This window comes from Sapajus apella, unplaced genomic scaffold (genome assembly GCF_009761245.1).
Source record: "Sapajus apella isolate SASKATOON/1434 unplaced genomic scaffold, GSC_monkey_1.0 scaffold6, whole genome shotgun sequence".
NCBI classification, from domain to species: Eukaryota; Metazoa; Chordata; class Mammalia; order Primates; family Cebidae; genus Sapajus; species Sapajus apella.
In genome coordinates this window covers 214,510-241,532 of record NW_022436946.1, presented here as the reverse complement: position 1 = coordinate 241,532, position 27,023 = coordinate 214,510, and the positions used below count along the sequence as shown (strand labels likewise).

At 44.6% G+C, this 27,023-nt stretch overlaps 1 protein-coding gene and 1 pseudogene across 1 annotated transcript in view; both read right to left on the bottom strand.

The window, feature by feature from the left end:
• Positions 1-27,023, bottom strand: part of LOC116548968 (UL16-binding protein 2-like) — a 222,595-nt gene that overhangs the window by 141,313 nt on the left and 54,259 nt on the right. The window lies entirely within an intron of this gene.
• Positions 23,873-24,832, bottom strand: LOC116549131 (annotated as a pseudogene).

Sequence of the window (27,023 nt, the reverse complement as noted above, 5' to 3'; positions counted from 1 at the left end):
GCTGATGTGATGCTGCACCTGGAAAGTATATGCAAAAGAAGGACCTGCGCGTAAAAGGAGGGGCTTCATTCAGGTACAAGAACTAACCTGCTGACAGTGGTGTCCCCCGCATGCACTAACAGTCCACTTAACAAGGTACAACAGCAGCATCTGGGAACAGGTGAACCATGAGGTTCACATAGGTGCCAGGCTCTGTCCTGTCTCAGGAGGCAGGCAAAAAAATCTTCATTATGGAATTATAAAGGATCAGATATAGTTATATAATTGTGTAAATAAGTACATCTCTCATGCCACCAAGAAAGCCAATTACTTAAGTGAAACAAGAGTACTGTGTTAGTCTGTTTTGCATTCCTATAAGGATATACCTGAGGCTGAGTAATTTATACAGAAAACAGCTTAATTGGGTCATGATTCTGAAGACAGTACAAGCAGCATGGTGCTGGCATCTGCTTCTGGTGAGGGCCTCAGGAAGCTTACACTCATGGCAGAAGGTGGAGGGGGACCAGGCCTCTCACATGGCAAGAGCCAGAGGGAGAGAGAAGAAGGAGGTCCATATGCTTTTAAAAACCTGTTCTAGGCCGGATGTGGTGGCTCACACCTGTAATCCCAGCACTTTGGGAGGCCAAGGCGGGTGGATCACTTGAGGTCAGGAGTTTGAGGCCAGCCTGGCCAACATGGTGAAAACCCGTTTCTACTAAAAATATAAAAATTAGCCGGGCATGGTGGCAGATGCCTGTAGTCCCAGCTACTTGGGAGGCTGAGGCAGAAGAATTGCTTGAACCTGGGAGGCGGAGGTTGCAATGAGCTGACATTGACCCATTGCACTCCAGCCTGGGAGACAAGAGCAAAACTCCGTCTCAAAAAAAAAGAAAAAAAAAAAAAAAGGATCCAACCCAATAACCCAAACACCTGTTACCAGGCCCCACCTCCAAAACGGGGGATTATCTTTCAACATAAGATTTGAAGGGGATAGATATCCAAACCACATCAAGTATGATGTGCCAAAAACTTGTGTAGAGAATTATGTTGATCCTGGAAATTACAATATATTGAAAATGTAGAGAATGGAGCTGAGGTACAGTGGCTCATGCCTGTAATCCCAACACTTTGGGAGGCCGAGATAGGTGGATTGCTTGAGCTCAGGAGTTTAAGAGCAGCCTGGGCAACATGGCAAAACTATCTCTACAAAAAATGCAAAAATTAGCTGGGCATGGTGGCACATGCCTGTAGTCTCATCTACTCTGGAGGCTGAGGTGGGAGGATTACTTGAGCCTTGGGAAGTAGAGGCTGCAGTGAGCCAGGGTTGCACCACTGCACTCCAGCCTGGGTGACAGAGTGAGGGCCTGTCTCAACGACAACAACAACAGCAAAAAGCAAAAAAGTAAAGAAAGCATTTCTTTCTAGCTTTCATAATTAAGATAAAAGAGAAATCTATTGACATACGTTGCATACATACTGTTGAGAAAAAACAGACCACATTATAACATTGTAAGTCACAGCACAGTAATAAAGTTATAGCCTAGAAAACAAACCAAACACTAAGTGTACTTGGTGTATCACATGTAGACACAAAGCAATATGCCATTGATTCAAGTCCTAGGTGTCATTAACCTCCTCTGCCCCGACTGCCCAACCCACAGGAAAAGAATATTATAAAATATTCCACAGATGCCCTTTGGCTGTCTGAGCCCTGATGAGCTTAGAGAATTTATACGTACTTGAAAACCCAGAAATGCGACAGCACATAATGAATGAGGAAAAGCCTCAAGGTACCTCCCAAGCTGTCACTGCAGTGATGGTAGAAATGCAATTGTCATCACAGACATCTCTTCAGAAAATAAAAAGTCTAGTAAGTTTCTGATTCTATAGAGCCAAGGAATATGGAGTCTTTCTGAAAAACAGGATAAGAGTTTAATTTACCTATTATGCGACTTCTTCTGTTTTGTCCTTTAAAATCAGACATGTCGGGCTAGGGGTAGTGGCTCACACTTGTAATCCCAGCACTTTGGGAGGCCGAGGTGGGCAGATCATGTGAGGTGGGAAGTTCGAGAGCAGCCTGACCAACATAGAGAAACCCTGTCTCTACTAAAAATACAAAATTAGCCAGGCATGGTGGTACATGCTTTTAATCCCAGCTACTCAGGAGGCTGAGGCAGGAGAATCCCTTGAACCTGGGAGGTGGAGGTTGCAGTGAGCCAAGATAGCATCATTGCATTCCAGCCTGTGCAACAAGAGTGAAACTCCATCTCAAAAAAAAAAATACAAAAAACAAACAAAAAAAAATCAGACAGGTGGCATAAGGAACGCGCAAGGAACAAGCCAGACCCCACACCTGGGGAGGATAAGCTGGGCTGTTTGCAGCTGTCGATGCTGGAATGCAGCTGAGGGTTGGTTCCTGGTCTGAGCCAAGCTGTGAGGGGGTGAACTGTGTCCTTCTTTCTAATTTCCAGGGCACCCACCTCCCCAGGTGCAGACTCCAGGTGTCCCGCCCCTCCACCACTGCCATTTGCTGGCAGTTTCCCGAGAGGCCCCCAGTGCCGCATTTCCTCCCCTGCCCTCTCCGCCCCTTGCCAGCTCTCTTCCTGCTCCTCCAGGACTAAGGCAGCACCTAGTGATGGGCTAACCCAGTGGCATGATGATGACAAAAGGCAAAGGCCTGAGCTGGGTTGGACGGTCCCCCAGCCCACAATCTATGACTCCCTGGAACCTCAGAATGTGGCTTCATGTGGAAAGAGGATCGTTGCAGATGTCATCAGTTTGGCTAGGGTCCCAGGGAGTAGGGGCGCCTCAGCCCAAATGACTGGTGTCCTTATCAGAAGAGAAGGGACAGAAGCACAGACACACATGGAGGAAGACAATGTGACGAGGCATGGAGAGTGTCACAGGATGACAGAGATGAGATGGGGGTGACACGTCTACAAGCCATTGAACACCAAGGCTGCTGGGAAGCCGTGGAAGCTAGAGAGAAAACAAGGACCTGCCCAGGGTCCTCAGAGACAGCGCAGCCCTGTAGACACCTGGACTTTGGACTTCTGGACTCCCAAACCATGAGAGGATAAATCTCTGTTTGAACCCATACAGTTTGTGGTGCTTTGTGAGTCCAGCCCCAGGAGCTAACGCAGAGTCTTCACGGGGCCATGTGCACCCGGCTACTCATTGTGGCCACCTACAGATTGGTGAGGAAAATAAGTTTCATCTCAAATGACAACTCACTTGGCTTTGGAGGGGCCACTTAGCTCTCTGTGTGGAGAGAGGCTCTGGGGCTGCGTCCAGGGTGAGGAAGGAAGTGTGCTATGGGCATTAGTGCTGTCTGCCGTGAGCACAGAGCAGAGAGCTGCAGTCTCATGGCCTGCACTGCCAGCCCCACTGGGGCACCCTCCAAGGCCCACAGTCTCATACCCACATTCTAGGGGTGGCTCCCACAATCACCCACTCTTCTACCGTGTCATTCTCCTATCGTGTTGAAATGTTTTCTGTTTTTCATTTTATAGGAGAAAGAGAAAATGAATACAAAATGGCACACTTAAAATTTGGAGTAATCCTTTTCAAATGCCAGTAATCTAAAAGTCTGATTTTTTTGGCGAGATGGTTTTTCACCATGTGTACATGTTTCACCATGTGAAACACCATCTAGCCTGGTCTCGAACTACTGGGCTCAAGTGATCCACCTGCCTTAGCCTCCCAAAGTGGCTGTGATTACAGTTGTGAGCCACTGCACCCAGGCCTTTTCTCTTTTGAGTGGAATTATTTATCTTTCCACAAATATACTGAAGGTCAGCTGGTTTCTTATTACTGAATCCTAGACCCAGTATGGAGGTGTAGGTGAAGGAATGTTAGAGAAGCGTCCTGAAGGAAAGGAAAAGACTGACTTATAACAGTTTAAAGACTTAAAATATAAAGTCAAAGTGGTTTCCGAAAATTTGTGGGCTGAAAAGATGATTCGTTTGTTTGTTTGTTTTTGAGACAGAGCCTTGCCGTGTTTCCCAGGCTGGAGTGCAGTGGTGTAATCCCAGCCCACTGCCACCTCTGCCTCCCTGGTTCAAGCAATTCTTCTGCCTCAGCTTCCCACGTAGCTGGAATTACAGGCATATGCCACCACACCTGGCTAATTTTTGTATTTTTAATAGAGACGGGATTTCACCATGTTGACCAGGCTGGTCTTGAACTCCTGACCTCAAGTGACCCAACCGCCTCAGCCTCCCAAAGTGCTGGGATTACAGGCATGAGCCACAGCATCTGGCCTTGAAAAGATGGTTTTTAAACAACAGGGTTTAGATGATAACATCTCAGAAGAAAACAGAATGGGTTTGGCTTATAACATTAGCTCAGTGTCCCCTGTGGCTGGCATGGTATTTGGCAAGCAGAAGGTTTAGCAAATAAATACATGACTCCATATGCTAATTTGTTTAAAAAGCATAAAGATAATTGGACACCAAATGCTATTTGGACATAGAAATATCGTCTTGATAAGCTGTAACTGCTCAATGTTGTTTTTACACTCAGTTTATAAGAGGAAGACATTAAGAATCACTTGAGCATTCTGAAAGTTGATATTCAAGGAAGGCACGAATCCTTCTGCACAGGACAGTGGCAATGCTTAGACAGCCCTTCCCTAACGCCAGCCTCAGTCACACCTGCTCTATTGACATCCACTACTGTTCAGTCCTCAGGACAGCTCATCACTTTGCAGTTGAGGTCATAGAGGCACTGAGAAGTCAGGTAACCCTCCCAGACCACACAGCTGGTGAGGGCAGCCAGGGCAGCCCCTGTGCCAGGCAGCCTCTCCTCAGAAGCCGCTCCTCCAGTCAGCGTCTACGAAGAGCTCACTGTGTGCAAGTCCCCCATCTGCCATCACACTGAGACAAAGAAGCACCAGGGGGGCTCCTCAGAGAAAGTTCTTCCTGGTCATGGCCCCTCACATTCCTCCAAACCTGAATTCTGGCCCTCCACAGCCTCCTTCCTCAATCCGATCTTCACACTCAGCGAGCTCTCACTCACCCAGTCTCTCCCCAAGTCCAGCAGGTACAGGGAATCATCAAACTCACAACACGGAGGCAGGTGTGGTGGCTCACACCTGTAATCCCAGGTACTTGGGAGGCTAAAGTGGGAAGATTGCTTAAGCACACGAGTTCAAAACCAGTGAGTTATAATTGCCACAGCCCTCCAGCCTCGGTGACAGAGTGAGACTCTGTCTCCAAAATTAAAAAAAAAAAATTGCACCCCAAACAAGATGTGAGTCGTGGTGTAGTTGGGAACAACCTAGAGTTCTGGCTGCTCTTCTTCAGGAGGAAAGGGAGGGGTGTTTGCAAACAAATTAATTTAGCTTATTTTAAAAGCTGAACTGCTTGTTTACTTAGATAGCTATCTTGTCAGATGTCAAAATTCCCCTGGACCCGGCTAGCATGGTTGGGATTGAAAGGAACTGTTAACCACACAAGCAAGAGGACAGCAGTGATGGCTCTGTTTGCAGGACCAAGACTGATGACTTCCCAATATAGTTTGGCTGTGTCCCAACCCAAATCTCATCTTGAATTGTAATCCCCATAATCCCCGTGTGTTGTGGAAGGGACCCAGTGGGAGGTGATTGGATCATGGAGGTAATTTCCCCCTGCTGTTCTTGTGATAGTGAGTTCTCAGGAGATCTGATGCTTTTTAAGGCAGTTTTCCTGCTCTTGCATGCCAGAGTGCCCAAGAAAATCTAGATTTAAAAGAGCCTAATATAAATCAAGCACACTCCGAATTTATCATCAATGGTGGCACAATTCCTCTGAGTCAGGTCAGTCACGTTGTCCCGGGTCCTGATGTCCAGGTGCATGATCCACCCAAGCAAGGTTTACAGCTCCAAGCATCCACTGAACTCCCCACCCAAGGATGCAGCTCTTGCTGGGATTGGAAGGCAGGCAGGTTGTGAGCAGCATCGATCCAGGAGCAGCTCACCATTCCAGCAAACAGTGATGGTTTGGGAGGAAGCAGCAAATCCTCCACTATAAATTAAGTCAATCTACACTTCATTAATGAATACTTGATAATTAACTTCATTGTATTCTGTTACTCAGGGCCTTGGATATGAAAGATTTTCTTGGGCACTCTGGCAGGCAAAATAAACAGGTCCAATTAACTGTTGACTAACAGATCAATAATAGACCTGAAAACAGGCAACCCAGGTGGCATTTTAGGGTCAAATAGAACTTCCTGAACATCTGCTTGGCTTCCTCCCCATCTCACTGCTCCCTCTCCCTGCTCTCATTCTCCTTTTAGAGGGTAGTGAGAGTATGCTGACAAGAATAGTTCCTAAACTTATGTAAGAAGGAACAAGCCAGCCAAGAAAGGACCCACCTACCAGCATGGCCGCGGGAGCTGAATTCAGCCATGCACTTAAATAAAAGGAATAAATTCCACTCACTGAGCACCCACCGTGTGCCAGGCACTGTGCTAGGCACTTTGAATGTGCTGTGCAGAATCCTGTGAAATAAAAATTATTATCTCAGTTCTACAGGTGAGGCTCAAACAAGATGAATAACTTGTCCAAGTCCACAAAAGTACATTAGACGATAGAATTGAAATAAAATCTGTCTGACCCCTATCAATATATCCCTTCCATGGCCTACCTGCTATGGTCTGAATGTCCCCCAAAATTCGTGCATTGAAACGGAACCCCCATTGTGGAGGTGTTAAGAGGTGAGATATTTTGGGAAGTGATTAAGTCACGAGGGCTTCACCCTTCTGAGTGGATTTGTCCCTTGCAAAAGGGCTGAAGAGAACTCGTTTAGGCCCTTCTTTGCCCTTCTGTCTTCCACCCAATGAGGACTCAGCATTCTCCCCTTCTGCCAGGCAAAGACCCTCACCAGACACCGAATGCCACAGCCTTGAACTTGGACTTTCCAGGCACTGTTAGAAATACATTTCTATTGATTATAAATCACTCGGTCCATATGTTGTTATAGCAGCACAAACAACAATGACACCACCAGTTGCCTCTCACATTTACAACCCAGTATGTGTGACTTCTGTGCTCCTCCCCTGGAAATGCCAGCAACATAGAGATTAGCCAATTTCATTCATGGCAACTTGCTCAGCTATCGGCTTAAGCATCTATACATATTTCATCATGGATCTGCTTGTAAATCAATTTCCCATGAAGGCTTAAACTGGACAGGATTTGACAGTTGTTCAGACTCTGGTCGCTTCTGGGGGTGCAGAAGAGAAACAACAGGCTTATAGCATTGGAGAGGCCCAATTTGAATCCCAATTCTCCCTCTTTCTGGCTGCATGAGTTGGGTTTCCAGTTCCAAACAGCAGAACCCATCTGTAGCCAAAAACCAGCCTAATGAAAGGGAGCCTATCAGGATAAATGGGAAGGCTGGAGATCCAGGCTGGCCAGCTGCAGAAACCCGGTGAGACTAGGCCCAGCAAGGGTGACCACAGGAACGTCCTAAAGGATGCCACCCTTGCCCCACTGGGCAGTCACCTCCCTGCTGTGCGGCATCCCGGACTCTCCCCGCCCCTCCGTTCCAAGTCGGTGTCCCAGAGGCAGCATCCAGTGGTCATGCTCAGGCCATCGCCTGCTGTCTTTCTATGGGAGGCTGAGGGAGAATATCTGCCCTGCAGACTCCACCCTTCTACGGTGGAGCTTAAGGGAGCGCTGTGCTTCAGAGTGCAGGTGCCCATGAGTGGTAACCCCTTCCCCTTTCCCTTCCTTCTCCACCGTTGGCTATAGCTCCTCCAGTCTACCAGATCCCTACACACAGCCCAGAACCCCTGCCTGGCCTCTGAGAAGCAGGAACTGGTGACAGTCATCCCATCCTGACACTTACCCCTCTTTGCTACAGTCACCGCTTGCTTCCCCCAGCCACAAGATGTGAGTTTTTCATAGAGTCCCTGAACAGTTCTATACTGCTGGTCACAAACGACCGTTTTTGTTTGTTTGTTTGTTTGGTTGGTTGGTTTTTGGAGGTTTTTTTTTTTTTTGAGATGGAGTCTCGCTATGTCACTCATGCTGGAGGGCAAGTGGTGTGATCTCCACTCACTGCAACCTTCACCTCCCGGGTTCAAGCGATTCTCCTGCCTCAGCCTCCCAAGTAGCTGGGGTTACAGATGCATGCCACCTGCATCCAGCTAATTTTTGTATTTTTAGTAGAGATGAGGTTTTGCCATGTTGGCCAGGCTGGTCTCAAACTTCTGATACGCCTGCCTCGGCCTCCCAAAGTGCTGGGACTACAGGTGTGAACCACTGTGCCTGACCTGGTTACAAAAGATCTTATTAACACTGGGCTACAAGTGAAATAATGGAAAGACAGCAAATCAGTTGCAGGAAACATTCTGAGAATTACTTTCAGAAGTCATAGGAACCCCAGAGAGGGTGTTACATTTCATGGCAAGTGATCTGGGTTCAAAAGCAACCTCTGTTAGTAACTAGTGTGACTTTGGTGTATGTTTGCCTTCCGGTGTCTCTTTCCTCACCTAGGAAATGGAGTAAATAATATTCCCTGAGCAACCTGCAACATGAGAGTCAACAGGTACCTCCCATGGAAAGAGCTGTACAAAGGTTGTCTTTGAGAGGGCAGAGGGAGAGCTGTGCAAGGGAAGGACAGGGCTGTGGAGGGCATCTGAGCTTCCATACGGCCCCTGCTCTGCTCAGCTTAGCCCAAAGGCAGAGATGGTACAGATTCCCCAGCCACAGGTGCCAGCACGCCTACTGTAGGGGCCTGTCCTTCCTACAACAGCAGTGCGTGCTTGGAATCCTGCCTCCCAAAAACTATATTCACTCTCTCTACATAGCTTTCAAAGTACATGTTCTGATGCAAGAGGTTTAAAAATCATCCTTTTTGTACATCTTTTTCCTTTGCTGTGGATCTATCATGCAGGGTCTCATTGGGAACTGGCTAATGCAGCTCACACCCTGGGAGGGACTCGCAGCTCATCCCAGATGACCACTTACACATTCTCACCAACCACACATGAACAGAGGAGCAGCTGTGAAAAGACCAAACCCATACCTTCCCTTCTTCCCCAGCCTGGAATGAAGTAGCCACATTTATAGAGGAAAAGACATAAAAATCAGCTTTTCCAACACTCTCACACGGTGGATGGTTTCTTTCTGAGGCCAGAAAGTTTGGTAAAAATGAAGGGCAGCTCAAATTCGACATGGTGAAGCCAAGGATGAGATAAACATAGTTATCCTAAGCTGCAGCCAAGTGAAGTATCATGGCTTCCCGTCTTTTAAGATACCTCCAGCCACCATTTTTCCCAGAAGTCCTAACTTTTGAATTAAAATAATATTTGTGGTTATGGATTTATATACCCACGAATATTTATAATTCCAGGAGGCAACACTCATGCTTGCATTTTCTAAAGTCAAAGGTATGGGAATGTCTGTGATGCTGTGTTGGAAATCAGATAACTTGCTAGCTGCAAATCACAAAGAAATACAAAGAAAACAAGGGACCCACAATTGTAACTTAAATGTCCCCTGTCACTCAAGGGACTTTTGAGAAACACAATTTATAACTGTATTAATCTTTTCTGAACACAGACTTTAAAAGATAAGCAATAATCTACTCTGATAATAACTATATAGCTATGAAAAAAATCACTCATTGAATCATAACATGGTTAGCCCTCTTCCAGGAGGCTGTACGATAAAGCTTTGCTTTATATACAGGATCACAGACTTTCAGAGCTTGATGAAGCCTTGTTCCATTCCCTAATTTTATATTCAGTTGAGCAAAGTGGATCTGGAATGGTCAAAGTAGATTTGGGCCTGTCCAAGGTCACCCAGCAATAGTGGGCAAGGGAGAAGCAGAACCCACCACTACCCTGACATTGGTGTCCCTCCATTGCCCCACCTGTATGCAGCAAGAATTAACTTATTATCACCCCATTTGCTCCATAGAAGATGAAATACATAAAAGGCACCATACCAGGACCAACAAAGCCTACCTAATGAAAAGAGACAGATTACTAAACATTTGGCAGGAACAGGGTCATTTCAGGTGGTGACAGGCTTAGTCCAATTTATTTTTGAGTGAGGAAGGTGCATTGATTCATTTTTCTCTCAATCCAATCGGACCACTAGCTTTTCATCATCCTTCATACCCATTTGTTACATGTTCTTATCAACAATGCAAGTTTCTGTTCACAGGTATTTCAAACATCAAGATTTTAAAATCTGTCTTGAACATAAAAGCATTTTTATCATCACAACCTCAACTCATAAACAGGTTGTGTTCAGAAGTACATTTGCTCATCATTTTTATTTTATTTATTTATTTTTTTGAGATGGAGTCTCACTCTGTCACCAGGCTGGAGTGCAGTGGTGCAACCTCAGCTCACTGCAACCTCTGCCTCCTGGGGTTAAGGATTCTCCTGCCTCAGCCTCCTGAGTAGCTGGGACTACAGGTGCGCACCACCACATGCAGCTAATTTTTGTATTTTTAGTAGAGATGAGGTTTCATCATGTTGGCCAGGATGGTCTCAAACCTCTGACCTCATGATCCACCTACCTTGGCCTCCCAAAGTGCTGGGATTACAGGCATGAGCCATTGCACCCGGCCAAAAACATTTAAAATGTTTAATGTTTTGAGACAGAGTCTAACTCTGTTGCCCAGGCAGGAGTTCAGTGGCACAATATTGGCTCACTGCAACATCCACCTCCCAAGCTCAAGCAATCCTTCCACCTCAGCCTCCCAAGTAGCTGGACCACAGGCACACAAAGGAAAATTAGCCAGCACCATGCCTGGCTAATTTTTTGTATTTTTGGTAGAGATGGGGGTCTCACCATATTGCCCAAGCTGGTCTTGAACTCCTGAACTCAAGCAATCCGCACTCCTCGGCCTCCCAAAGCGCTGGGATTAAAGGTGAGAGCCACTGCACCTAGTCTTGCAATTCATATTTAGAACTTGGAACTTGTTTTCTATCAGAAAGGATTCTACAAATGGAAACTGGGTGCCCCACCAGGCCTTCCTGGGAGTCTAACTCACAAGGCCCATAGAGTCACTCAACTGCTCCCTGCCAGCACCCAGGAATCTGAGCCCCTCCTCTTTCCTGCTTCTCCTTCATTCCAGTGAGGAGAGCAGTAAGATTCCAGTCCTTTTCCTCTCCCAAAATCCACTAAAAGAAAATCCAGAGACCACACCTGAAATGCAGCCTCTCCCATGTGGCTGCGAGCCACTTCTGCCATGGTGTTGCCAAAGTTTTCATTTGGATTCCTCCTGCTGCTGGGGGAGAAAAGCCTTCCCTGAGCCTCCTTCCTCAGACCTATTAGCTGTGGGCTTTTTGTATTGGAAATTCAGGAAAATCTTGAATTACAATCTAGCTGAAAATGAAGGTTCCTGAAAATTCTACCACTCTCCTCCTGATCCCAACAAGATAGTTACACAGTTTATACCCACCTCAGGAAGATAAATAGGGGCTTTGGAGCCAGATCAAACATGAATCTAAATCCCTGCCTTCCACTTTCTAGTGCATCTCCTCCGTGAGACAGTTCACATGTGGACACTTTAGCCCTGATGTCCAGTGTTCCCCACGCTACGGCGCCCATCTCCCTCCTCCCAGAGGCATTTCCGGACACCAGATGCAATGAGAAAGGAGATGAAGGTAAAGTGAGAAACACTAACCACAGGAATGGCGACACAGCACAGGATTCTCTTAGAGCTTAACTCCTCAGTGTCGTGGGGTGATGCAAGGGAGCTCTATTTCCCAGGAGGATGGAGGAAGGAAGGAAGGCAGGTTATTCTCTTCCCCAAGACCTGGGGCTTCCTGCTCACCAAGCTCCATTCTCACTTGGCTTTCCCAGGGGTGCTGAAAGGAAGGGTCACAAATGCTTTGGAAGGTGACAGAATAAAATACACCCCATCAGCCTGAGCTCCATCCTGCCTTTAGAACTACGGATAAACATCAGGGATTTTTCTGTGTTGGCAAGGAGGGTCATAAGTGTAATCATCCACATCTGTTTCACAAAGTGATTTCCTTCTTCCAGCAAACCCCTCTGACTTGAGTTCTACTGTAAATGCCAACCACCTCTGCAGGGCTTCCCATCATGCCCCATTCATTCCGTGGACACGCGTTAAGCATCTATGATGTGTTCATCGCTGTGGTCAGTGCTGGAGTCACCAACCACAGGCCAAGCAGATAAGGCAGAGGGCAAGTGTGCTACCTTGAAATTGGACTTGCTCCTGGGGAGCTCGCCTCCGATCCTTACCAAAGTCCATCGCTGGACTCCTGGCTTCAGGCTCCACCTCTTCACATGGCCCTTCACACTCCACGTTTACATCTCCGCCTTACTGGGGACTGGGACATGCAATCCCCTGCTTGAGTCACATGATTTGTTAGTGGCACAGCAGGAACTAGAATCGTGGACCGTCCTAGGCTCCTCCCTGCACAAGCAGACCATGCTTCCTCTGAGTTTTCTACTTGCCCAAGGCTGGGGTTGAAAGTAGGAAGACAGAACCAAGGTTTAATGGAAGAAGGAAGGTGTATGAAGCCCAAATCACATGCACACATCAGGAGTTTTCTCCTCATGCTTTAGTTTCCTTGAATGTGAAATGAGATTGGTTATGAAAATCGGGCCTCCAGATGATTCCCCTGAACTACCCCTCCTGGCAGAAGAGCAGGAGTGAGTATTTGTTTTGCTCCTAAGGACCAAAACCCAGCCCACAGCAGCTGCTTACAAAAGAGTAACTTTTTCACGTTCCTTGTTTTTATTGAAAAAGAAAATCATGTCCAGTACAGCTAGATTTGTTTTAATGTAAACATATATCGGTAAGCTTATCTTGTACAAATGTTTGACCAAATGAGTCTTCGGGGCAATGCACCGGCTGAGCCTGTGGTTTCTTGCACTTTTGTCACTCAGCTGAGTACTGACGGGCACACGGCTCGGTGTGAGATGTGGAGACTTACACGTCTCCTAAATCTCACCCACGCAGCCTGCAGCCTACACTTGGGCTTCAAACAAACAGCTGGGAGTCACACTCAGGTTTGATAATAAGTACTGAAAAGAGATCAATTCAGTCATGATTTTTGCATTTATATGTGCTCCACATGAGTGACCTTCCCCTTTCCCCACACCAGCCTGGGTCAGGACCCAAGTGACCCCTGGAAGAGGATCAGCCAGGTGCCAGGCAGAGTTGTCTGCCGGAAAGAAACACAGCTGCTCCCGCTTAACAAACTAGCATAGCATGGATCTTCACAGTAATGTGGAACAATGAGGAATTGGGTGTTTGTTTTCTGAGACACAGTTTCACTCTTGTTGCCCAGGCTGGAGTGCAATGGCACTATCTTGGCTCACCGCAGCCTCTGCCTCCTGGGTACAAGCGATTCTCCTGCCTCAGCTTCCCAAGTAGCTGGGATTACAGGCATGCACCAGCACACCCAGCTAATTTTTTGTATTTTTAGTAGAGACAGGGTTTCACTATGTTGGTGAGGCTGTTCTTGAACCACCAACATCAGGTGATCCGCCCGCCTTGGCCTCCTAAAGTGCTGGGATTACAGGAGTGAGCCATTGTGCTCGGCTGGAATTGGCTTTAAATATTTAAAATTACTCCACAATTTACTAATCACTAAGCAAGTTTATTATCAACTTCTTGTGAAAAGCAACCATGCTTCTTTCGATAGCTCTTGGTAACCAAAAACATTTGTATAATTGTATTAAGCACTTCCTTTTGTGAGGGTAGCTAATGTACTGTGCAGGTATCTGCTCTGATTTTGGAATTTTCATGTGTTAGCATTGAAATTTCCATCCCTCTCTGTGGAATGGATGGATGGATCCCTCATCCATCCACTGAGTTAGAACTGGTAAGAGTTTCCAGCCTTTGATTTTCTGAACACGCAGTGCTGAGGTCAAGATGGAGGGCAGGAGTTAGTGGGAACCCTTTGTTGTCTATGAGGCTTCATTTGCCTAGACTGTCATCATTTGTAAACCCCCATAGGTCAGTTTATTGTGTTATAAAAGGTCATTTGCATAAAAATTCATTTATTTTCTTGAAATTATGTTAACTGAGAAAAAACAGCACATGTCAGAGTATAAACACCTCTCACATAAACAGCTGTCAAGAGATCATTTAAATGTTTTCTGGGGAGGCCAAGGTGGCCAAATTGCTTGAGGCCAGAAGTTCAAGACCAGCCTGGCCAACATGGTGAAATGCCCTCTCTAACTAAAAATACAAAAATTAGCTGGGAGTGGTGGTTCATGCCCGTAATCCCAGCTACTGGGGCTGCTGGGGGGTGGGGGGTGGCGCTGAAGCAGGAGGATCGCTTGAGCACAGGAGACAGAGTTTGCAGTGGGCTGAGATTGCCTGGCTGACAGAGAGAGACGCTATCTAAACATAAATAAATAAATTTAGCATTCAAGAGGGCCTTTTTCCTATGAAGTTGCCTGTATTTCTATTTTTCAAAAAGTATCTCTACTAGAGTTAAAAATGGTTTGACGGAATATTTGAATTATTATCTATGTTTATTTTTTTGAAATGAAGTCTTGCTCTGTTGCTAGGCTGGAGTGCAGTGCCATCTCAGCTCACTGCAACCTCCACCTCCTAGGTTCAAGCCATTCTTCTGCCTCAGCCTCCCTAGTAGCTGGGACTACAGGCATGTGCCACCAAGCCCAGATAATTTTTTAATTTTCGTATTTTTAGTGGAGATGGGGTTTCACCATGTTGGCCAGGATGGTGTCAATCTCTTGACCTTGTGATCCACCCTCCTCCGTCTCCCAAAGTGCTGGGATTACCGGAGAGCCACCGATTACAGGCGTGAGCCACCGCGCCTGGCCATTATTACCCACCTTTAAGCATCTCCAATACTGATGATAGTCCTAGTGTACAGTTCGTTGAGCCCATATTTTCCTTGGCGACTGAAGTCACTGTGCATAAACCACCACAAGCTCATTTGATTTCTGGAGGTTGTCTCCCCTGAGCATTGTGAAAACCCTGTAATCTTGACGGGCTCCCAACCTGGACATTTTCTCATTCACCAAGTAGGAGAATCCTGCAAGCACTTTCCATTATTGAAGAAGTCACAGCAAAAGATAAACGCTTTTACTTTTATTTATTTTTGTTTTATGAATGTGACACTTTCAGCTTAATAACAATCCAAATCAGGGTGCGAAAGCCACACACAATCACTCTCCGGAGGCACACACGTCCAGGTAGCTGACGCCCTAATTCAACAGTATTTTTTCACTTGATTTTCAGGGAAGCCTCAGGTCCTCCCACCGCCACCCCGGGCCTGTGCTCAGAGTTGCTATCAGCCCCTAGGAGACTGGACCCTGCAGCCCGCCCACCTCTGCCTCGCTCTTTAACTGCGGCGCCCTCTGGTGTGCGTCTTGATTTTAGCAGCCGAGGTCCCTGGCCCTGTGACACGCTGCTGGTGCTTCCTGGTGAGACTTTCATTTTCTGTTTCTCTCAGGTAGCATCTAGAGACAAGTTAGAATGACAAGGCTTTGTAAGCAAATAATAACAATAAAAATACTGGAAGCCAGACTCTCCAATGCTCACCGTAAAATGCTAAGGAAAAAACTTTTTCCAGTGCCTCACTCTCCCCCAAGGACTTGGAGACCTTGGCTTAGAAAGTCGCCTTGTAGATCATTTAGGACAACTCCCTCCTCTGAAAGGCAAGGAATCCAGACCCAGAAGAGTTAAGTGACTTGTCCGGCTGATACAGTGAGTGGGGTTGACCACCTAGGTCTTCTCCCACCTTATAATGGAAAGAGCTACAATCACTGAGTATTACCATGAGCCACGCACTGTGCTAAGTCTCTTGCAGGCACTGGCTTATTTGAGGCCCACAGCAATATTTTGAGGTAGGTACTATCCTGATTTCTGATGCTTTTTTTTTTTTTGAGACAGAGTCTCGCTCTGTCACCAGGGGAGTGCAGTGATCTCGGCTCACTGCAATCTCTGCCTCCTGGGTTCAAGTGATTCTCCTGCCTCTGCCTCTCGAGTAGCTGGGACTACAGGAGCACATCACCACGCCCAGCTAATTTTTGTATTTTTACTAGAGACAGGTTTCACCATTTTGGCCAGGATGGTCTTGATCTCTTGACCTCGTGATCCACCTGCCTTGGCCTCCCAAAGTGGTGGATTACAAACGTGAGCCACTGTGCCTGGCCCATGATGCCTATTTTACATACATGGAAGCGTAAGCTTTGTGAGCAAAGCTGAGGAAACTTGCACGCTTCACATCACACAAACACAGGTTTTGAACCAGGCAGTTTGACTGCAGAGCCAGTGCTTGAAACTGTTATTGATCTTACTGTCTTTATGGCAATTGTATACTTAGATATGGATATGCAGATATATGGATACAGGTGTATGGATGTACATGAATTTACATGTATATGATATATCAGTAAGCAAGATATAGTGTCATTTTACATATTTTGAAACTTAAACCAAATGGCATTATAATTGTATGTACCTAGGGGACAGATGGGGGGAGGGAGGGTCTTTTTTTTTTTTTTTTGACAAATGACACAATTCAGCTTTATTTTTACTTTGTTTTACTTTTAAAACAATTTTTAAAAACTCCATGGCTTTGCACTATATCTAATATTTAAATACAAAACATTTCAAATTTTGCACAGATAATTTTGGCTAATGCATTATTAGATTTGAATAAAGTCAGATGAAGCAATGATTCCTCCCGTGTGTTTGAAAGGAATTAATGTGGTTACAAAGTCACAGGATGAGCCCCTGGGATCTGGGGTGGCAGAAGGGGTGGATTAAAATGCTTTGGGTTTGTCACTCCCTAGCAGGCTGAGCGTGTGGCACGGCAACTCGGTGGTGTAGAGGTCTATTCTAGTTTCTAACATCCCAAAGTTAACTTTTTGGATATATTTCCTTCTAGCATGTAGAAAGGGCTTTTCTTGGCTGCTAGGAAGTGGGGAGCAGGGATGTGGCATGGTGATGATCTGGGGACAGCCAGGCATATGCTCAGACACTTTGGAAAACTGGAGAGGGAGAATAGGAAGACAGAATCTTCATCTTCTTCCTTTTGTGGACTGGGGAGGAGGTGCTTGGTGACATTTTCCTGAGTATAAAGAAGGAATACAGGTTTGAAATGTTTGCAACTACATGTTAAAACAGGTACTGAAAACCAACACTGGGGGGGTGGGGGAAAGACGCAGTAAGCATTTCCATTTAAAATGAAGATTTCGGTGATAACAACGGGGGGATCCCAAGATGGCCGAATAAGAGGCATCTCTGGAAAGCAGTTCCCAGCGAGAGAAATGCAGAAGCTGAGTGGTCTCCACAATTCCAAATGAGGTACCAGGTTCATTTTGTGGGTCTGGTTGGACAGTGGTTATCAACCAAATAGGGCAAGCTGAGGCAAAGCAGGGCTCTGCCCCACCAAGGAGTTGGATACAATTGACTGGAGGACTGGGGGATTTCCCCCTCTGGGACTTTGGTTTGGATACAGCACTCCACCCAAGCCGTCTACAACCCACAGAACAGGAAATCTTCACTGGGCTGAAAAGCCTTAGCGAGCTACCTGAACAAGGCAGAACAGCAACTTGGCCAGTGCCAGGACTGTCAGCATAGATCTAGGTGGAAACACTGGCTGATGTGAAAGCCAGAAAGCCGGCTGGACAGAGCTACCCACCACCCCTGAAATAGGGGGAACTGAAACCAGGGAAACAGCCCATATGGCAGGACAGGTCCCCTGCCCCTTGCATAAAGCCCAGCAGGCTAAAAAACTCTCACTCCAGAGTTTCGCACCCAGAACATCAGTTAGAGAGTGACCAGGAACAACCGAGCTTGGCGGGGGGGAAGGGAAACCGCCATTGCAGAAGCTGGCCTAATTTTCCTGAGTAAATAAAAGATCAGCAGCTCCACTGAATATGCTGTCAGCAGTACCTCTGCAGGCAGACAAAGGAAAGAACGCCTCCCCAAGCAGCTACCTGAGATCAAAACGATATAAATCCAATAAGATGGGAAAAAACCAGCGCAAGAAGAATGAAACCATCAAAAACCAGAATGCCTCTCTCCCACCATGAGATCACAACTCTTCAACAGCAAGGGAACAAAGCTGGACAGAAAACGAATTTGACAAATTGACAGACGTAGGCTTCAGAAGGTGGGTAAAAACAAACTTCTCTGAGTTAAAGGAACATGTTCTATCCCAATGCAAAGAAAATAAAAACATTGAAAAAAGGTTAGACAAAATGCTAACTAGAATAATCAGTTTAGAGAACATAACGATTGATGGAGCTGAAAAACACAACATGAGAACTACGTGAAGCATACACAAGTTTCAATAGCCGAATAGATCAAGCAGAAGAAAGGATATCAGAGATTGAAGATCAACTCAATGAAATAAAATGAGAAGGCAAAAAAAGAGAACAAAGAGTGAAAAGAAGTTAACAAAGCCTCCAAGAAATATGGGATTTTGTGAAAAGACCTAATCTATGCTTGATCAGTGTACCGGAAGATGAAGGGGAGAATGAATCCAACCTGGAAAACACTCTTCAGGATATTATCCAGGAGAACTTCCCCAATCTAGCAAGGCAGGCGAACATTCAAATACAGGAAATACAGAGAACACCACAACAGTACTCCTCTAGAAGAGCAACCCCAAGGCACATAATAGTCAGATTCACCAGGGTTGAAATGAAGGAAAAAATGCTAAGGGCAGCCAAAGAGAAAGGTGAGGTCACCCACAAAGGGAAGCCCATCAGACTCACAGTGGATCTCTCAGCAGAAACCCCACAAGCCAGAAGAGAGTGGGAGCCAATATTCAACATCCTTAAAGAAAAGAACTTTTAACCCAGAATTTCATATCCAGCAAAACTAAGCCTCCTAAGTGATGAAGAAATAAAATCCTTTACAGACAAGCAATTGCTGAGAGATTTTGTCACTATGAGACCTGCCCTACGAGAGCCCCTGAAGGAAGTACTAAACACAGAAAGGAAAAACCGGTACCAGCCACTGCAAAAAAGAACGAAATGGTAAAGACCAACAACACAATGAAGAAATTATGCCAACCAAAGGACAAAAGAATCAACCAGTAATAAAATGGCAGAATCAAATTCACATGTAACAATATTAACATTAAATGTAAACAGACCAAATGCCCCAATTAAAAGACACAGACTGGTAAATTGGATAAAAAGCCAAGAACCATCAGTGTGCTATATTCAGGAGACCCATCTCATGTGCAAGGACACATATAAACTCAAAATAAAGGGATGGAAGAAGATTTACCAAGCAAATGGAGAGCAAAAAAAAGCAGGGGTGGCAATCCAAGTCTCTGATAAAATGGACTTTAAGCCAACAAAAATCAAAAGGGACAAAGAAGGGTATTTCATAATGGTAAAAAGGATCAATACAACAAGAAGAGTTAACTATTCTAAATATATATGCACCCAATACAGGAGCACCCAGATACATGAAGCAAGTCCTTAATGACCTACAAAGAGACTTAGACTCCTGCACAATAATAGTGGGAGACTTTAACACTCCACTGTCAATATTAGACAGATCAACAAAACAGAAGATAAACAAGGAAATCCAGGACTTGAATGCAGATCTGGACCAAGCAAACTTAATAAACATTTATAGAACTCTCAATCCCAAATCCACAGGATATACATTCTTCTCAGCACCACATCACACTTACTCTAAAATCAACCACATGATTGGAAGTAAATCACTACTGAGCAAATGCAAAAGAATGGAAATCATAGCAGTCTCTCAGACCAAAGGGCAATCAAATTAGAACTCAGGATTAAGAAACTAACTCAAAACCACACAACTTAATGGAAAATGAACAACTTGCTCCTGAATGTCAACTGGATAAACAATAAAATGAAGGCAGAAATAAAGATTTTCTTTGAAACCAATGAGAATGAAGACACAACAAACCAGAATCTCTGGAACACATTTAAAGCAGTGTATAGAAGGAAATTTGTGGCAATAAATGACCACATGATGAGCAAGGAAAGGTCTAAAATCGACACCCTATCATCAAAATTGAAAAGAGTTAGAGGAGTAAGAGAAAAAAAAAAAACTCAAAAGCTAGCAGAAGACAAGAAATAACTAAGATCAGAGCAGAACTGAAGGAGATAGAGACACAAAAAACCCTTGAAAAAATCAACAAATCCAGGAGGTGGTCTTTTGAAAACATCAACAAAATAGATAGACCGCTAGCCAGACTAATGAAAAAAAAGAGAGAGAAGGATCAAATAGGTGCAATAAAAAAGATAAAGGGGAGATCACCACCTATTCCTCGGAAATACAAACTACCATCAGAGATTACTACAAACAACTCTATGCACACAAACCAGTAAATCTGGAAGAAATGGATAAATTCTTAGACACTTGCACTCTTCCAAGACTAAACCAGGAAGAAGTTGAAACCCTGAATAGACCAATAACAAGGGCTGAAGATGAGGCAGCAATTAATAGCCTACCAACCAAAAAAAGCCCAGGTCCAGACGGGTTTACAGCCGAATTCTAACAGACCTACAAAGAGGAGCAGGTAACATTCCTTCTGAAACTATTCCAAACAATACAAAAAGAGGGAATCCTCCCCAACTCATTTTATGAGACCAACATCATCCTAATACCAAAACCAGGCAGAGATGCAACTAAAAAAGAAAACTTCAGGCCAATATCCATGATAAACATCAATGCAAAAATGTTCAATAAAACACTGGCAAACAGAATGCAACAGCACATCAAAAAGTTTATTCATCATGATCAAGTAGTCTTCATCCTGGGGATGCAAGGCTGGTTCAACATATGCAAGTCTATAAATGTAATCCATCACATAAACAGAACCAAAGACAAAAACCACAAGATTATCTCAGTAGATCCAGAGAAGGCCTTTGACAAAATTCAACAGCCCTTTATGTTAAAAACCCTCAATAAGCTAGGTATCAGTGGAATGTATCACAAAATACTGAAAGCTATTTATGACAAACCCACAGTCAATATCATAGTGAACAGGCAAAAACTGGAAGCATTCCTTTTGAAATCTGGTACAAGACAAGGATGCCTTCTCTCACCACCCCTATTCAATATAGTATTGGTAAGTTCTAGCCAGAGCAATCAGGCAAGAAAAAGAAATAAAGGGTATTCAATTAGGAAAAGAGGAGCCAATTGTCTCTATTTGCAGATGACATGATTGTATGTTTAGAAGACCCCATCATCTCAGCCCAAAATCTCCTCAAACTGATAAGCAACTTTAGCAAAGTCTCAGGATACAAAATCAATGTGCAAAAATACAAGCATTTCTATACACCAACAACAGACAGAGAGCCAAATCAAAAGTGAACTCCCATTCACAATTGCTACAAAAAGAATAAAATACTTAGGAATACAACTAACAAAGGATGTAAAGGACCTCTTCAAGGAGGACTACAAACCACTGCTCAATGAAATAAGAGAGGACACAAACAGATGGAAAAAAATTCCATGCTCATGGTTGGGAAGAATCAACATTGTGAAAATGGCCATACTGCCCAAAGTAATTTGTAGATTCAATGCTATCCCCATCAAGCTACCAATGACCTTCTTCACAGAACTGGAAAAAAACACCATAAACTTCATATGGAACCAAAAGAGAGCCTGCATAGCCAAAATAATCCTAAGCAAAAAGAACAAAGCTGGAGGCATCATGCTGCCTGACTTAAAACTATACTACGTAACCACAGTAATCAAAACAGCATGGTACCAGTACCAAAACAGAGACATAGACCAGTGGAACAGAACAGAGGCCTCAAAAGCAACATCACACATCTACAAACATCTGATCTTTGACAAATCTGAGAAAAACAAACAATGGGGAAGGGATTCCCTGTTTAATAAATGGTGTTGGGAAAACTGGCTAGCAATGTGCAGAAAGCAGAAACTGGACCCCTTCCTGACACTTTACACTAAAATTAACTCCAGATGGATTAAAGATCTATACATAAGACCTAACACCATAAAAACCCTAGAAGAAATCCTAGGCAAAACCATTCAGGAAATAGGCATAGGCAAGGACTTCATGGTTAAAATACCAAAAGCAATGTCAACAAAAGCAAAAATAGACAAATGGGATCTAATTAAACTCCAGAGCTTCAGTACAGCAAAGGAAACAATCATTAGAGAGAACCATCAGACAACAGAATGGGAAAAAATTTTTGCAATCTACCCATCTGACAAAGGGCTAATATCCAGAATCTACAAAAAGCTAAAACAGATTTATAAGAAAAAAAAAAAAAAACCTTTCAACACTGGGCAAAAGATATGAACAGACACTTTACAAAAGAAGACATCTCTGAGGCCAAAAAACATATGAAAAAATGCTCACTATCACTGGTCATTAGAGAAATGTGAATCAAAACTACATTGAGATACCGTCTCACACCAGTTAGAATGGCGATCATGAAAAATCTGCAGACAACAGATGCTGGAGAGGATGTGGAGAAATAGGAACACTTTTACACTGTTGATGGGAGTGCAATTAGTGCAACCATTGTGGAAGACTGTGGCGATTCCTCAAGGACCTAGAAATAGAAATACCATTTGACCCAACAATCCCATTATTGGGTATATACCCAAAGAGTTATAAATTGTTCTATTATAAAGACACATGCACACGTGTGTTCATTGTGGCACTGTTTACAATAGCAAAGACTTGGAACCAACCCAAATGTCCATCAACGATAGACTGGATAAAGACAATGTGGCACATATACACCATGGAATACTATGCAGCCATAAAAAACGATGAGTTCATGTCCTTCATAGGGACATGGATGAATCTGGAAACGATAATTCTCAACAAACTGACACAAGAGCAGAAAACCAAACATCACGTGTTATCACTCATAGGTGAGTATTGAACAACTAGAACCCATGGACACAGGGAGGGAAGCATCACACACTGTGGTCAGTTGGCAGGGGCTAGGGGAGGGACAGCGGGGAGCGGGGAGGGTGGGGAGGGATAATGAGGGGAGAAATACCGGGTATAGGTGATGGGGGTATAACGGCAGCAAACCACCTTGCCACGTATGTACCTATGCAACAATTTTGCATGATCTGCACATGTACTCCAGAACCTAAAGTACAATTAAAAAAATAATAAAATAAAAAATAAAAATAAAATGAAGGTTTCTGGAACAACTATACTAACAGTGGTATCATAAGTCTTTAGTTGGTAAGATCTAGCACTGAAATGACTTAATTTTTTAACTTGTGAGGGATCTTTTTAAAGCACCATTTAAAACAAATATATATTTAAAAAATTAAATATAGAAAAATTGTTCTAATAAATGAGTTTGAGGATGCACAGGAAACAACAGAGCCCATTTTTTAACCTCTGGTAACTGAAGTGGAGCATGAAATTCGAAGCCTCTTTGAGGATGTCCTCCATTGTTCACCTAAAGGAAAACAAATGCAGAGCTATCAAAGAGTTTCTCCATAAATTCCCAGACCTTGGAGGGCTACGGCTTTTCATAAATATGGTTACTGCACTGATGATTTCTAAATTTTAAATTTGATACCCCAACAAAGTAACATATACGAGTTATAAGTATTTTAGTTTTTTGAGAAATGACCAAAAAATTGGAACTCGTTTTAACAATCTCTGAAAACTTTAAATTCTACACATATTTTGAAACACACTTCCAAACAAGATAGACTAACAACAATACATATGTCTACTACACTAGTAGCTTAAACTTGCCAAGACGTCCTCCTTTGTACTTGTTTCCTAGAAGAGTTGCTAGGTTATTTTTTGCCAGTGGCCAGCAGCCTCTTTAAGAACAACAAAGGACCTACTGTAAAAGTCACTCTCAGGTGTTTGCCCTCCCAGCTAACGCCTTCACCTTCTCCACTCACCGCACCCAGAAGGAGCACAGAGCCTGCAGGGCTGGCTGGCCTTGGCTCTGACCTCACCGTGGGTTGGGCCGCCTTTGGCACTTGTCCTGGCTGCTCTGCTTCCATGATGGGGAGTAACTGAGGGAACCTCGGGCACAGAAGCTGTGCTTATAAGGATGGCGTCTGTGTTTCTTCAGGTTTTCTTCTTTCTGGGCCTGGCTCTTCGCTAGCTCCTTATCACCCTGTTTTTGTTCATGGTCTTGCTCTTTATGAGAGGGCAATGTGTTTTCAATTGTATTAATTAGAAATCTTTTATATATACATATTTTATTGCGTTTTAGGTTTTGGGGTACATGTGAAGAACATGCAAGATTGTTGCATAGGTACTTATATGACAGTGTGGTTTGCTGCCTTCCTCCCCATCACCCATATCTGGCATTTCTCCCCATGCTATCCCCCCCAACTCCCCACCCCCCGCTGTCCCCCCCATTTCCCTCCAACAGACCCCAGTGTGTAGTGCTCCCCTCCCTGTGTCCCTGTGTTCTAGTTGTTCAATACCCACCTATGAGTGAGAACATGCAGTGTTTGATTTTCTGTTCTTGTGTCAGTTTGCTGAGAATGATGGTTTCCAGGTTCATCCATGTCCCTACAGAGGACATGAACTCATCGTTTTTTATGGCTGCATAGTATTCCATGGTGTACATGTGCCACATTTTTCCCGTCCAGTCTATCATCAATGGGCATTTGGGTTGGTTCCAAGTCTTTACTATTGTAAACAGTGCTGCAATGAACATTTGTGTGCATGTGTCCTTCTAATAGAATGATTTATAATCTTTTGGATATATACCCCGTAATGGCATTGCTGGGTCAAACGGAATTTCTATTTCTAGGTCCTTGAGGAATCGCCACACTCTCAGCAAGAGGACACTTCATCCAACCCATGGGTCCCATTGTTTCAGCTCTAGTTTTCCCATGTTTTTCCTCCTTAGCAGTTCTTCTATTGCTTTCCTCTCCAGTTCTTAGTCGTCTTCCATCATGGGGGTGGTTTCCAGATCCTCAGGTGGTGCTAGCAGATTGGGGGATCTGGCCCACAGCGTGAGGCATGGAGGCGAAGCAGGAAGGAAGGACCGACCAATCAGTAGTGTCTTAAATCCATTCCATCTGCTTTCTGCTGTGCCTTCCTATACCACATAAACAGGAAAGCTAAAAACTACATTTCCCAGACTCCTTTACAACCAAAGTCAGGATGTGGGGCAGATTCAGTCATTCCATCACAGGGGGGAATTGCAGCAGGGGCCAGGTATCTGCTTCTCCTGCTGCCAAGCCCAGCTGGGGGACATTCGTTTTTCTGGGCAGCATTATTTGAGGTCCTGGGCTCTGGTCTCTGGCTCTGAGGTGCTGGGAGCAGGGCACGTGGCAACCACCTTGAAGGTGAAAATCCTCCCAGGCACAGTGGGGTCCGGGGCGGGCAACAACAGCTGTGGCTTCTGAGGGTGGCGGGTTTCTGATTATGATAGCTTCCTTCCTTGTCTTGGTGGCTTCCTAACTGTGGCAGTAGTGATGTGGTAAAGAGTTGGCAGCCTTTTGATCCTAGTGGCTCACGTGGGCTTTGGATGGCTTCATGGGGCTAAGCAAACAGACACTGAAGTCCAGAGTCTGCCAAGAGTGGGACTGGACCCTCGGAGTAAAGGGGGGCTGAAGGTCATCCAGTCTTCAAACGGAAGGCAGTCCAGGTTCAAGGCTTCTGCGTGTCCCCAAATGTCTCAATTCCTGCAGCTAAATTCAAGCAATTTTATAGCTACCAAGGCCTGATATAAGCAAATGAAAGCCATTTCTGAAGGAAGGATATATCATCCTACTTTTTTTTGAGATGGGGTCTCATTCTGTCACCCAGGTTAGAATGCAGTGGTGCGATCACAGCTTACTGTAGCCTCCACCTCCCAGGCCCAGGTGATCCTCCCACCTCAGTCTCCCAAGTAGCTGAAACTACAGGTGCAGGACACCATGCCCAGCTAACTTTTGTATTTTTAGTAGAGAAGGAATTTCACCATGTTGTCCAGACTGCTCTCAAACTCCTGGCCTCAAGCCATCCGCCCCATCTCAGCCTCACAAAGTTCTGGGATTATAGGAGTGAGCCATTACGCCCAGCCCATCCTGCACTTTATATTCTGTCAACAGCAATTTCTAAAACAACATATCCAGAACACAGACAAAGATAACCAACTACATGGGGAGATAAGATAGCAACAAGGAGAACCAGCTGAAATGTGCAACACAGAAGAAAAATACATGGACCCTCTAGCTCAGCACTCTGACGGAAATATGCAAGCAACAAGTGTGAGCCACATAGGGTGTTTTCAATGTTCTAGTGACCATATTGAAAAAATAAAATGAAATAGGTGAAATACATCTTCACAATATTTTAACTCAAAAAAATATATATATATATATGTTTTGAGATGGAGTCTTGCTCTGTCACCAGGCTGGAGTGAAGTGGCACAATCTCGGCTCACTGCAACCTCCACCTCCCAGGTTCAAGTGATTCTCCTGCCTCAGCCTCCCAAGTAGCTCGGACTATAGGCACGCACCACCACGTCCAGCTAATTTTTGTATTTTTGTAGAGAGAGGGTTTCATCGTGTTAGCCAGGATGGTTTCCAGCTCTTGACCTCCTGATCTGCCACTTTGGCCTCCCAAAGTGCTGGGATTACAGGCGTGAGCCAGTGTACCCAGCCTCAAATTTTTTTAACCAAAATTATTAGTTCAACATGTCATCAGCGGACAAATGAATAATGAGACATTTGACACTTTTATACTAAACCTTTGAAATTTGGTGTGCACTGTATACTGACAATACATCTCAATTCAAACTAGTCATATTGCAAGCTCTCAATGGCCTCATGTAGCTAGTAACTGCTGGGTTAGACCTTGCAGCTTTAGATTTTAAAATTAGCTGGCCGGGTGTGATGGCTCATACCTGTCATCCCAGAACTTTGGGAAACTGAGGTGGGAGGATCACCTGAGGCCAGAAGTTCAAGACCAGCCTGGCCAACATGGTGAAACCCTGTCTCTACTAAAAATTCTAAAATTAGCTGGGTGTGGTGGTGCATGCCTATAGTCCTAGCTACTCAGGACACTAAGGTGTGAGATCAATGGAACCCAGGAAGCAGAGGTTGTAGTGAGCCAAGATTACACCACTGCACTTCAGCCCGGGCCACCAAGCAAGA